General features: G+C 38.0%; 1 protein-coding gene across 1 annotated transcript in view; it reads left to right on the top strand.

Moving 5' to 3' along the window:
* CCDC126 (coiled-coil domain containing 126) overlaps nt 1-13,507 on the top strand; it is a 31,088-nt gene that overhangs the window by 919 nt on the left and 16,662 nt on the right. The window lies entirely within an intron of this gene.

Here is a 13,507-nt window from a genome sequence, read left to right as displayed (position 1 = left end):
GGTATCTTCAAAGGATTGAGAGACAGACCAAAGAAAACACAGAAAAAATCTTAGAAGAATTTTGGAAAAAAATACAAGAACAAAATGACAAAATATATGAAAAATTAGAAAATAAAAAAGAATCCATCACCTAGATTTAACAATGATTAACATTTTACAATGTTTTATGTGCTTTTTTGAAGAATATTTAAAGTACAGATATTGTGATATGTCACTGCTAGATATTTTCATATGTATCTCTAGAAAAAAAGTTTACATTTTTTATATTGCCTCAATATAAACTATTAATTGGGTCTAAAAACCAAACTCAACCCACTTCCATAGAGTCACTTCTGACTCATAGTTACCCTAAGGAACAAGGTAGAACTGTCCCATGGAGTTTCTAAGGCTGTAATCTTTTTTTAAAATTTTATTGTGATTTGGGTGAAAGTTTACAGAGCAAATTCACTTTCCATACACCAAAGCTGTAATCTTTAAAGAAGCAGACTCCTACATCTTTCTCTTGTGGAGCAGTTGATGGGTTTAAACCGCTGACCTTTTGATTCACAGCAGAGTGCTTTAACAACTGCTTATTGAGAGTTCCTTATTAATTGTATAACATCTATATAGGGAGCTCTGGTAGCACAGTGGCTAAGGCACTTGACTGCTAACCAGAAGGCTCGCGGTTCAAACCCACCAGCCACTCCTCGGAAGGAAGGTTGGGCAATCTACTTCTGTAGTGATACTGCCTCAGAAACCCAAGGAGGGGTCGCTATGAGTCGGGGCCGACCCGACGGCACATAACAACAACAACAACAACAATGTTCTCTCTGAGGCTTTTAAGAAAAAAGGACAATTCTTCCCATCCCTAACATACCTCAGATTTTCTGTTCCTCAGAGCCACTCATTTAAAATTTTTTCAACTAATTTATTTGTTGATTACCTCTGTATCTCTATATAACATCCTGTATGCACTAATTCTTTATTTTTTTCAATTAACTGTTGTTATGCAAAGTAAGAGTTCAACTGTATTTCTCATCCAGAAATGCATTCTGCCCACCCCCAGGCCATATTCACACACATACCTCCTTCCTTTACTGCCATTTTCCCATCATAATTTTGGTTAGAACAGTTTTTGGTATGTGCATTATTATGACTCTGTAAATTGTATTCATTCCTGAGCCATAGAGCCATAAAGTTCATTATAATTACTTTTCTTTTCTTGTGCAATTTTTTTTTTTCCCATAGAATTAGTAAGTATCTATTTTTGTTTCTTTACCTAGTTTCCTACTCCACTTCTCCCACAGTTTGAATATCCTGCCAATGTATTCAGACACACACACGGGATAAACAAATAATTCATGAATAAGAATCCTCCGCCTGACCTGCTCTGGGCTAGACTGTTGTAGGATCTCACTCCACTCCAATCCTGGGGATTCAACACATCTTTCTTGTGTTAGATCTATTTCTTACAGTCCTGTGGCTTCCTCTTAGTTACTCATGTTAGGGAGCAAACCATCCATTTTGCCCCTGAGAAGAGAGCTATGGAGGTAAATATTTTGAGTCCTTGCCTGTCTGAAAAAGTCTCCCTCGCCTACCCTCATGCTTCATTAAAAGTTTGAATATAGAATTCTTGGTTGGAAATAATTTTCTCTCACATTTTAAAAGTTTTATTTTTTGCCCTAGCTCCCAGTGTTTTTTTGAGACTCTAATGCTATTTTGATTCTTAATCCTTTGTATGTGACTTATTTTTTTGGTAGCTTATAAGAGCTTTGCCCCACAATGTTTTAAAATGTTATGGTGATGTGCCTGGGTATAGTTGTCTTTCATACATTATGTTATTGGGCCCTTTAAATCTACAAACTTAAAGTATTTATTTGATTTCTTCCTCCTCATTTTCTTCATTCTCTCTCTCTAGAATTTGGCATTTGGGCTACTCAACTGGTTTAATTTTATTTTCTCTCTTAATACTATTTATGTAATCTTTGTCTTTTTGAGAAAATTCCTCAGCTGTATTTCTAACCTTTTATGGAGTTGTTCATTTTATCTTTTCATATATTTAATTTATAAGAACTCTTTTTTTGTTATCTTTGAAATTATCAACGGTAATTTTTCTGAAGTGTTCTTTTTTTTAAACTTATTTTTGGTGAAAATATACATGTGAAAACAATTTCTATAAATACTGTTCAGTGACATTGGTTACCTTTTACACATTGTGTTAACATTGCTATTTTTTCTGCTGTAATTGTTTTACCACCCCCCTCTTACTTTAGACTTAAACCAAACCTACTTCCATTGAATCTATTTCCACTCATGTTGTTGTTGTTATGTGCCATCGAGTCGGTTCCAACTCATAGCAACTTCTCCTTGGGTTTCCGAGGCAGTATCTCTATGGAAGTAGATTTCCCACCTTTCCTTCCAAGGAGTGGCTGGTGGGTTTGAACTGCCAGCCTTTTGGTTAGCAGTCACATGCCTTAGGCACTACCTCACCAGAGCTCCTGGGGATATCCTTAATACCACTATATTTAGATTTTTTTTTTTTCTCTCTTGAGCTGGTCTGATTCCCTCGAGAAGCACTTCCATTCTCTTGTTGGAAGGTATAAGCCTTTAAGTATTCTGAGATCTGAGTGAGAAAAAGCAAGAGGAGGGGTGATCTAAACACTCAGTACGTAAACTTTTACTTCATTTCCTAGTTTTCAGCGTGGGTATCCAGGCCCTCAACTGCTTTACCTTCTTCAGAAAATAATTCTCAGATTTGCTGCAGTTATTCATTTTCTTTTTGGAGTAGCTTATAAGAGCTTTGCCCCACAGTGTTTTAAAATGTTATGGTGATGTGCCTGGGTATAGCTGTCTTTCATACATTATGTTAGGTCTTCATTGGGCCCTTTAAATCTTCATAGACAGACTTTTATTTAATCCTCTTTTCTTCCCTTCTTTACCCCTATTTTTAGTGGTGTCTGGTCTAACAATTTCTGGGCCTTATGGGAGTGAAGGTGGGGGTTTTATGGAGAAAATTGGACTGCTTTTTGCCTTTTCTTAATTCTTTTTTAAGATGTAGGTTTTTCATGTCTGTTAAGTCAGTTACCACTCATCCATCTGCTTTTAGAAGGTTTGCTGCTACTTTCTCCTCTTGTTATCTTTGGCCTGGGAGAGAGAGAGAAAAAGAGAGAGAGGGGGAATCTCTTTTACTGTTTTGATAGGGTAACTGGAAACAAAATGCCTGTGTTCAGTTCACCATCTTTACCAGAGAATGCCCTGGACACGGCATTTTTTCCTTTCCCTCTTTATAAAGGCTTGAGTGATGAGGTATAGTCTGCATTTGGTCTTGAGGATCAAATTTAGATGACGGGAGATGAGTGGGTATAAACTGAAAGTACTGTTACTGATACATACACAGAAATTGTTATGCATTCTGCTTAGTTAAAGGACACTGATAGAAACAGTAAAGAAGTGAATTCCTTGAGAACAGGAGAAACACTTGAAAGAAAATTCCTTCTGCTTGAGCATAATAACTGTGCTATTTTAAAAGACAGCCATCTGTGCTATGTTGCCTAGCTGTGTGTAATGGTTATCTTATATATACCGTTAGGGAGAAAGAAACAAACGACAAAGAGGCAAACCTATTTAAAAAAAAAAAAAAAAAACAACAAAAGCAAAACATTGCTGTTGAGTTGATTCTATCTACCTTCTGGAGACCTGTATAGAGCCTTTGAAAAAGGCTCCCAAGACCACTGTTCAAATCCATCTTGTTTTATTGTTCTTTATTACACTGCTTATAAGTTTAGATTCATCTGGAACTCATTATATTAAATTATGCTCATAATAATGCTAGCTACTCAAGGAAAGAAACTATGCCAGCTATACCTTGGTGTAGGGAGAGAGAAAAGCATACAGTATATTGTTGTTATGTGCCGTCAAGTCGGACCTGACTCATAACGACCCCTCCTTGGGTTTCCAAGGCAGTATCACTACGGAAGTAGATTGCCCAACCTTTTTTCTGAGGAGTAGTTGGTGGGTTTGAATTGCCAGCCTTCTGGTTAGCAGTCAGATGCCTTAGGCACTATGCCACCAGAGCTCCTAAAGGTCTATCTATACTTGGTATTTTAGAAACTTTTAAAATTTAATATATGTCCCTAAGGGAGCTCTGGTGGCGTAGTGCCTAAGGCACTTGACTGCTAACCAGAAGGCTGGTGGTTCAAAGCCACCAGCCACTCCTCAGAAGGAAGGTTGAGCAATCTACTTCCATAGAGATACTGCCTTGGAAACCCAAGGAGGGGTCGCTATGAATCAGGTCCAACTTGATGGCACATAACAACAACAACAACATAACATAGATGAGTAAAATTAGAGCAGAGAGAACCTCGATTAACAATTTTGTATATTGGGTCAATAAACTTTTTTTAAAGGGCTAGATAGTAAATATTTTCAGTTTTGTGGGTCATACAGCCTCTGTTGTAATGAACAAATGTGGCTATGTTACAATAAAATTTTATTTACAAAATAGGCAGCCAGGTATCAAGGCTGTAATTTGTGGACACATGGTATATATGGATATATATATATATATATATATATGTATGTATGTGTGTATATATATATATATATATATATAAATTTTTATTGTGATTTGGTGAAAGTTTACAAAGCAAATTCATTTTCCATACAGGAGTTCATACACATTTTGTTTCATGATAATGACTTCAATTCCCTACAGTGTACCAACTCTATTCCCACTTCTTCTCCATAGTTACCTCTTCCCTGTGTCCATTCCTCCCATGCACTTCCATCCTCCGAACTATCTCCCAGTGCAAACACTGCCCTTCTGTTCTCTCATAATTGATGAATCGCTCCAAGGAGTGTGTTTACCTAATGTAAATGTTCACCCCATATACCTGTCTGTTGTTTGGCTGGAAGTCACAGGAGTGAGTTCAGTTCTAGACCTGAAGGGTAACTAAGGTCCATAGTCTCAGCGGTCTCACTAGACTCTATCAGACCAGCAAACCTGCTCCTTTTTTTTTTTTTTTATGATTTTGGGCTTTGTTCCTTATTTTTCTCCCACTCTACCCAGGATCTCCTGCATTGATCCCTTTTTGAGTGGTTGACAGTGGTAGCAGGGCACCATCTAGTTCTTCTGCAGTCTCATGGTCATATAGGCTGAGGATTGCATGGTCTGCTTGTCCCTTGGACTGTTTCCATGCATCTTTCGTTTTTTCATTCTTCTTTGCTCTGGATGAGGAGAGACCCAGCATTGCATCTAGATGGCTACTTGTAAGCTTTTACGACCCCAGTCGCTACTCAACAAAGTATGATGTTGAACAGTGTTTTTGTGTAGTATGTGTATGCATATTCTAACATTGTTTTATTTTGAAGAAAAATGAAATTGTGTTATGTATACTGGTTTGCAGCTTAATTCTTTTTACTTAATTACTGTGAATATCTTTCCATATTATTACACATAGCTCTGTTTCCTCTTAATGAGTTATAGGTCTGTTTCCTTTTAATGAGTTAATATTATTCATTTTGGAGCTCTAGTGGCATAGTGCCTAAGGCATTTGACTAGTAACTAGAAGGCTGGCGGTTCAAACCCACCAGCCATTCCTTGAAAGGAAGGTTGGTCAATCTACTTCTGTAGTGATACTGCCTTGGAAACCCAAGGAGGGGTCACTATGAGTCAGATCTGACTCAATGGCAGTGTGTTTGGTTTTTTGTTTTTGGTATTATTCATTTTACAAATATGCCTTAATTTATTTAGATTTTTTTCCCCCAAAAGGTTTCCTAGTTTTAACCAAAACTCTTCATTCACTTTTCACTTTTATGGTATCAGAATCATTGTTTATCTCTTATCACAGTCAGCTCTAGTGTTGAATTTTTACATAAGAAGAGGGATTTATTATTATACCAGTCATTTTTATAAAAATCAATTAAAAGAATCATAAAATACAACCAAGGCAATGTTAAGAATTATAATAGACTTTAAACACTTTACTTAAGACGTTGAAGTAGAATAATTTCTTTGGATACATCTTGCTATAACATTGTCTTAATTCCCTAAGAGTCACTCTAATAAACTCTTAATGTTATGTAATAAACCTATAACAAACCAAAATTATAGGTTTATTGTAGTTATACTTCACTCTCATACATTTACTATTAAATTATAAACACTCTTGATCTATCCTGTAAGTGTTTGCTTTCACATGAACATGGAGAATTTAGCAAATTTTAGGTACAAAGAATAGACTTGTCTTAGGCTAGATTCTCTAAAGGAGCAAATAAAGGGAAGCATATATATATAAATTTATAGAGATAAATTTATTTCAAGGAAATGGTTCATGCAGTTGTGGAGATTGGCAAGTCCTAAGTCCATGGGGCAGCAGCAGGCTGGAGGCTTTCTCTTGACTCATGTGGTTGCAGGGGTTAATGAACCCCAAATATGCAAGTCAGGTAGTAGGCTGCTGGCTCATGGTGTTGCAGGAGCTGGTGAATCCAAAATTTACAGGTCAGGTGGCAGGCTGCTGGCTTATGCCCCAAGAACTAGAGGTCAGAGGATGATGAGCCAAATGCAGGACTGGGAGAGAGAGAGCAACCTTGACTGGAATATCCATATATATTGAATGCAGACCACACCCCCAAGAAAATGCCCTTTCAACAGATTGGCTATTCACATTATTTAGCTTGTTTTCTAATGATGCATAATAAAACCTTCATCCATCTATAGAAGTTTCAGTAAGATTACACTTATAAGTTCTGGAGCAGTTGAACCTTCAACAGTCTATGGACATCATTTGTCCATAGCCTCTCATTGCTATACAAAACAGCTAGTCAATGAAAAATATTTATTGAGTGGTTCTCCCTTGTGTTATTTCACCTATTTTTCCCAATTGGTAAAATAAATATAACCCAATATTAAAAAAAAAAAGTCTACACTGAATTGTTACTATTTCAAAGGGCTTGTACAGATGAATTCAAGTTTATGCATACAAAACACCACACAACCATTGCCATAGAGTTGGATCTGACTCATGGCGACCCCTCCTTGGGTTTCCGAGGCAGTATCACTACCGAAGTAGATTGGCCAGCCTTCCTTCTGGGCAGTGGCTGGTAGGTTTGAACTGCCAGCCTTCTGGTTAGCAGTCAAGTGCCTTAGGCACTACGTCACCAGAGCTCCCAGTTTATGCTTAATAGTATGTAAAATTTGAGTAGTAACTTGTGCTTTCTTTTAAATATACATCATTGTCTCCAACTACTTTATGTTCATTCTTCAACATTCTTACTCCTCTCTGACGTCATTTTGTTTCTTTCCTTGTAACATCTCACTGGGATTTTGGGGTTTCCTTAGTCACTCTGAGCCTCTCATTGACTGTTATGGAATACCTTGCAGTTGGTGCATAGCAATCCTACACCTGGTTCTGAATCTCTAGCAACACTAGTTCTTCACCATCTGAGGCTTTCTCATCCAAAGAGTGACCTTTGACCCTGTCTTTTCTTGAGGATTTTGTTTTTTTTCTATCTACCACTGAGGAACCTTGGTGGCACAATGATTAAAGTACTCAGCTGTCAACCAAAAAGTTGACAAGTTTGAACCCATCAGCCACCTCTGCAGGAGAAAGCTGTAGCAGTCTGCTTCCATTAAGTTTTACAGCTTTGGAAACACTGTGAGGCAGTTCTGCTCTATCCTTAAGGGTCACTATGAGTTGGAACCAACTCAACAACAGTGTCTTTGGTGGGTTGTATCCACTAGTTGGAGTTTGTAGGTGGTATAAATAGTTAACTCACTCAGATGCTAACTGAAAGGTTGGAGGTTCATGTCTGGCAAGCTACGTGCAAAAAATAAGTAATTGAAAACCCTATGGAGCACAGTGCTACTCTTAACACACATGGGATCACCATGAGTTAGAACTGACCTGATGGCAACTGGTTATCAACCTGCACAGCTAAACATTTATATATATATATATATATATATATATATATATATGAAAGACTCTAGAAATATTTTAGAAGAGTTGAAGAACAATTTGAATGTTAATATTCAAGTCAGAATATAGTTGCTCTTCCACTCAGATCTACCAAAACTTACTTTTAGGAAGACAGCTGAGGTTAAAATTTCCTATTTTAATCCATTTTGCAAATATGTAAACTGGTATATAAATAATGCATGAAGACTATTTATAAACATTTTCAGGAAATAAATTATTAGAGAATATATTTTATGGTGAAAAAAAAACATTTTTAAAAACTCTCTAAACCAGGGACTTCTACTTTTGGGAAGATTAAGATCCATCTTTTCCCTAATTCTATTCTACCTATCTTTTTCCTATTTCTCCTAAGTGCAATGAAAGCTCTGGACATTTTATATAAAACCAACACAAGAAGACTTTGGAAGGTAGAGAGAAGGCAGACTGCCTAGGGGCTTTGGGACCCAAAGAATGACACAATGGTACACCTTTTGGGTTTTCTCTTTGCCTCACATATCCCAGATTTGAGGAGCTCTGGTGGCATAGTCGTTAATGCATTCGGCTGCTAACCAAAAAGTTCAGTGGTTTGAACCCACCAGCTGCTCTGCCGGAGAAAGATGAAGCGGTCTACTTCTGTGAAGATTTACAGCCTTGGAAACCCTATGGGACAGTCTTGTGGGGTTGCAGTGAGCTGGTTGACTCAGTGACAGTGGTTTTGGTTTTTCATATCCCAGATTTGGAGTTGAAAAGATCCAGCAACTTAGAAATGTCAGTGGTTACAGACAAAAAGATGTTCTAACAAAAGCCTCTAGCCAAGAAAGGCATAGCCTAGAAAGACAGAAAACTCCTACACAGTAACTGCTCTATCTCTGCCACACCTGGCAGACAGGATTTACATGCCCATTTGGTAGTACTGAGGCATGTTTATCCCATCCCTCTTAGGTGATGTCAGAAGAGGCCTAGTGGAGAGTAAGGGCTTTCACTGTTGCTCAGAGGTTATCCCCTCCATGGTGTCAGTGGAGACCACACGGGGAGCTGGAACTCCTACCTCTGTCAAACAATAGTGAAGGATCTGTCCCCTCCTTTGGATGTCCATGGAGGCTGAGTGGGGAATTTGGACTTTTACCACCCTGACAGTAGCTCTCTTCCCCTGCCAGGGTGGTGTCAGAAACAAGCACCTGAAACAGGAGGTTTAAATAAGATTCACAATCTCATACCCCATTGCCATCAAGTTGATTCCAAGTTTTAGTGACCCTATACGTCAGAGTAGAAATGCCCCATAGGGTTTCCAAGGCTGTAAAATCTTTACAGAAACGGATTGCGTCATCTTTCTCCCACGGAGCAGTTGGTGGGTTTGTACTACGGACCTTCTGGTTAGCCACCCAGTGGTTTAACCACAGCACCATCAGAGCTCCTCAATCTCATAAAATAGTATAAAAATATCCAGATTTCAAACATAAATCACTTGTCATACCAAGAACCAGAAAATATCTCAAACTGAGTGAAAAAAGACAATGGCAGATGTGACAAAGACTAAAGATTATGTGACAAAGATATTAAAGCAGCCATAACAAGCTTCAGTGAGCAATTTGAAACACACTTGAAGCAATTGAAAAAAATAGAAAGCTTTAGCAAAGAAATACAGTCTCATTGAAGGAGTAGAATAAATAAAGAAGAACCAAAAGGAGATGTTTAAACTGTTACGAAACAATAATTGAGTGAATGGGGTCAACATGAAAATAGAGGAGACAAGAAAGAATCATGAACTGGAAGACAGAACAATATAAGCTTGACAACGGAAAGAAAATAGACCAAAAAACATAAAACACAGCCTCAAGGACCTGTGGGACTATAACAAAAGCTCTGCATTTGTGTCATTAGAGTAATGGAAGGACAGGCAAATGATGGCAGAGCTGGAAATGTTCTTGAAGAAATAATGCCTGTAAACTTCTCAATTTGGACAGAGACTTCAGAGTCAAGAAGCTGAGTGAGCCCTAAGCAGGGTAAACTCAAAGAAATTAATGCTGAGATACATCATAATTAAACTTCTAAAAACTAAAGAGAAAAAATCTCGAAAGCAATCAGAGAAAAATGACACATTACTTAGTGGGGAAGAACAATTGATGTAACAGCAGATTTCTCATCAGAAATCATGGTGACTAGAAGAAAGTAGAACAGTATTTTTCAAGAGCTAAAAGAAAATAACTGTCAACTCAGAATTCTATACCCAGAGAAAATATCCTTTAGAAATGAAAGATAAATCAAGACTCTCAGATGAAGGACACTAAAATAATTTATCCCCTGCCTACCTAACTCTAAAAGAAGGAAATTCTCTAAACAGAAAGGAATCTTGGAACATCAAGAAAGAATGAAAACATGGTAAACAAAAATAAGGGTAAATTCAATATATTTTTATTCTCCTGTAGCGTTTTCTAAACTGTTCTATGGTTGAAGCAAAAGTTATAATACTCTCTGGTATGGTTTTAAATGTATGTAGAAGAAATATTGAAGGCGTAGGTTAAAGTGAGGTAAGGTTTCTGCACTTCACTTAGACTAATAAAATTGTTGACACCAGTAGATGATGATAAGTGAAAAACTGAACAAACAGAAAACAAAAAGTAAAATGATAGACTTAAGTCCTAATATATAAAAATTACTTTAAATGTAAATGATCTAAATATACCAATAAAAAGAAATTAATAGACTGGAGTAAAACACATGACCAATTATGTGCTGTCTACAAGAAATGTCTACAACATTGTCACTTCAAATACAATGATATAGGCTGGCTAAAGTTAAAGAATGGGAAAAAATATATCATGCAAACATTAATCCAAGAAAAGTAAGAGTAATTCTATTAATAATAAAGTGAATTATAGAGCAAATAAAATGACCAGAGTCAGAGAACAACATTCCATAATCATAAAAGGGTCATTCCACCCAGAAGAAATAGCAATCCTAAATGTGTATATAGGAGCTCTGGTAGCATAGTGCCTAAGGCACTTGACTGCTAACCAGAAGGCTGGCAGTTCAAACCCACCAGACACTCCTCGGAAGAAAGGTTGGGCAATCTACTTCTGTAGTGATACTGCCTTGGCAACCCAAGGAGGGCTTGCTATGAGTCGGAGCACATATCAACAACAACAACAACAACAAATATGTATCTACCAAACAACAGGGCTATGAAATATGTGAAGCAAAAACTGGTCAAACTGAAAGGAGAAATAGACAAATTCACAATTACAGTTGTGGACTTCAGCACCTCCCTTTCAGCACTACTAGACAGAAATCAGCAAGGATATAGAACATCTGAAGAACACAAACAACAAGGTCTAGTTTACATATTAGAACCCTTTACCCAAAAACAATAGAATACACATTTGTCAAGGTGCCATCAAACAGTGATCAAGATATATCCCGGACTATACAAACCTTGACAAATTTAAAAGATTTGAAGTCATATAGTGTCTTCTTCAGGAGCCCTGATAGCATAGTGTCTAAAGCACTTGACTGCTAACCAGAAGGTTCAAACCCACCAACCACTCCTCGGAAGGAAGATGGGGCAATCTACTTCCATAGTGACACTGCCTCGGAAACCCAAGGAGGGTCGCTATGAGTTGGGTCTGACTCGACGGCACATAACAACAACAACAGTGTCTTTTTCAACCATAAAGGAATCAAACAACAAGAAAAAGTTAAATACATGAAAACTAAACAATACACTTCTAAATATCTATGGGTCAAAGAGGAAGTCTCAAGGGAAATATATATATACATATACATATACATATATATATATATATATACACACACACATATACATATATATATGCACATATACATATATATATATAAATACATTGAGTAAAAATGACAATAACAACAAAAATTATGAGACAGTCAAAGGAGTGACATTTGGAGCACTAAAATGCATATATTAAAAAAGAAGAAAGTCTCAAACTTGTAATTTAAGCTCCCACCTCAAGAACTTAGAAAAAGATCAAAATAAATCCAAAGCAAGCAAAAGGAAAGAAATGATAAGAAATAGAGATCAGTGAAACTAAAAACAAAAGCAAAGAGCTTGTCTTTTTTAAAGGATCAAAAAAATTGACCAACCTCAACAAGACTGACAATGGAAAAAAGACCCAAATTACCAGTATTTTGAATGAAAAAGTGAGTATCATTACCGACCCTGCAGACAGCAAAAGGATAATAAGGAAATATGAGGAGCTCTGGTAGCATAGTGGCTAAAGCACTTGACTGCTAACCAGAAGGCTGGCGGTTCAAACCCACCAGCCACTCCTCGGAAGGAAGGTTGGGCAATCCTACTTCCGTAGTGATACTGCCTCGGAAATCCAAGGAGGGGTCGCTATGAGTCGGGGCCGACTCGACGGCACATAACAACAACAACAACAACAACATGAATAATTCTATATATACGGTCATGTTACCAGGAAGGACCAGACACTGGGGGAAAAAGATAAAGGTAAAGTAGAGAGTCAGCGCAAAAGGGGAAGACTTTCAACTTGGTGGATTGGCACAGTGGCTACAACAATGGGCTCAAGCATAGCAACAATTCTGAGGATAGCAAAGGACCAGGCAGTGTTTCATACTTTTGTACATAAGGGTCGCCATAGTTGAAACCGAGTCGAGGGCACCTAACAACAACACAACTCACCCAATATGAAACAGGTAATTTGAATAGCCTCATAGCGACCCCTCCTTGAGACTGAGGCGGTGTCTCTACGGAAGTAGATTGCCTAGTCTTTCTTCCGAGGAGTGCCTGGTGGGTGTGAACTGCCAGCCTTATGGTTAGCAGTCAAATGCCTTAGGCACTATGCCACCAGAGCTCTTTCATATTTATTTGTATTTGGTAGAGAAATGGAATTTGTAATTTAAAAACTCTGCCAATGACAAGGGGCAAGGTTGTAGTCACTGCTTGGTCACAGCCAGCTACCCAGAGGGACCAAGTAGTTGAACCTGTGGGCTTGGGACCATGGTCGCAGAGGACATTAAGCTCAATTGGCATAACATACTACACAAAACATTGTTCCACCTCCTACTGTGGTGAGTAGCAACTGAGATCTTAAAAGCTTGCTAGCTGCCATCTAGATGCAACGATGGGTCTCTCCTTGTCCAGAGCCAAGAATGAAGAAAACCAAAAATTCATGGAAACAATTAGTCCTAGCGATTGTTACACTATCCGATCTGCAGCCTATATGACTATGAGACCAGAAGAAATAGAGGGTGCTCAGCTACTACTGTCAACCACTTGGAAGAGGGTCTTTGTAGGAGATCCTGGATAGACAGGGAGAACAATATGGAACAAAACTCAAAATCATTTGGAAAAAAAAGTGGGGAACAGGTTTGCTGGCCCAATGGAGTCTGGTGGAACCACTGAGCTATGGCCCCTAGCTGCCCTTCAGGTCTGGAATTGAATGCACACCTGTGGCTTCCAGCCAAACAGTAGACAGGCATATCAGTTGAGCATTTACCTGAGGTAGATAACACTGCTTGGAGAGAACAAGCATGAGAGAAAGAAGGGCTGCTCAGGCACTGGGAGACAGCTC

The sequence above is a fragment of the Orycteropus afer genome, unplaced genomic scaffold (genome assembly GCF_000298275.1).
Source record: "Orycteropus afer afer isolate SDZICR_OR568_19922 unplaced genomic scaffold, OryAfe1.0 scaffold00008, whole genome shotgun sequence".
NCBI classification, from domain to species: Eukaryota; Metazoa; Chordata; class Mammalia; order Tubulidentata; family Orycteropodidae; genus Orycteropus; species Orycteropus afer.
The sequence above is the reverse complement of the archived record's forward strand: the minus strand, read 5'-3'. Positions and strand labels throughout refer to the sequence as shown.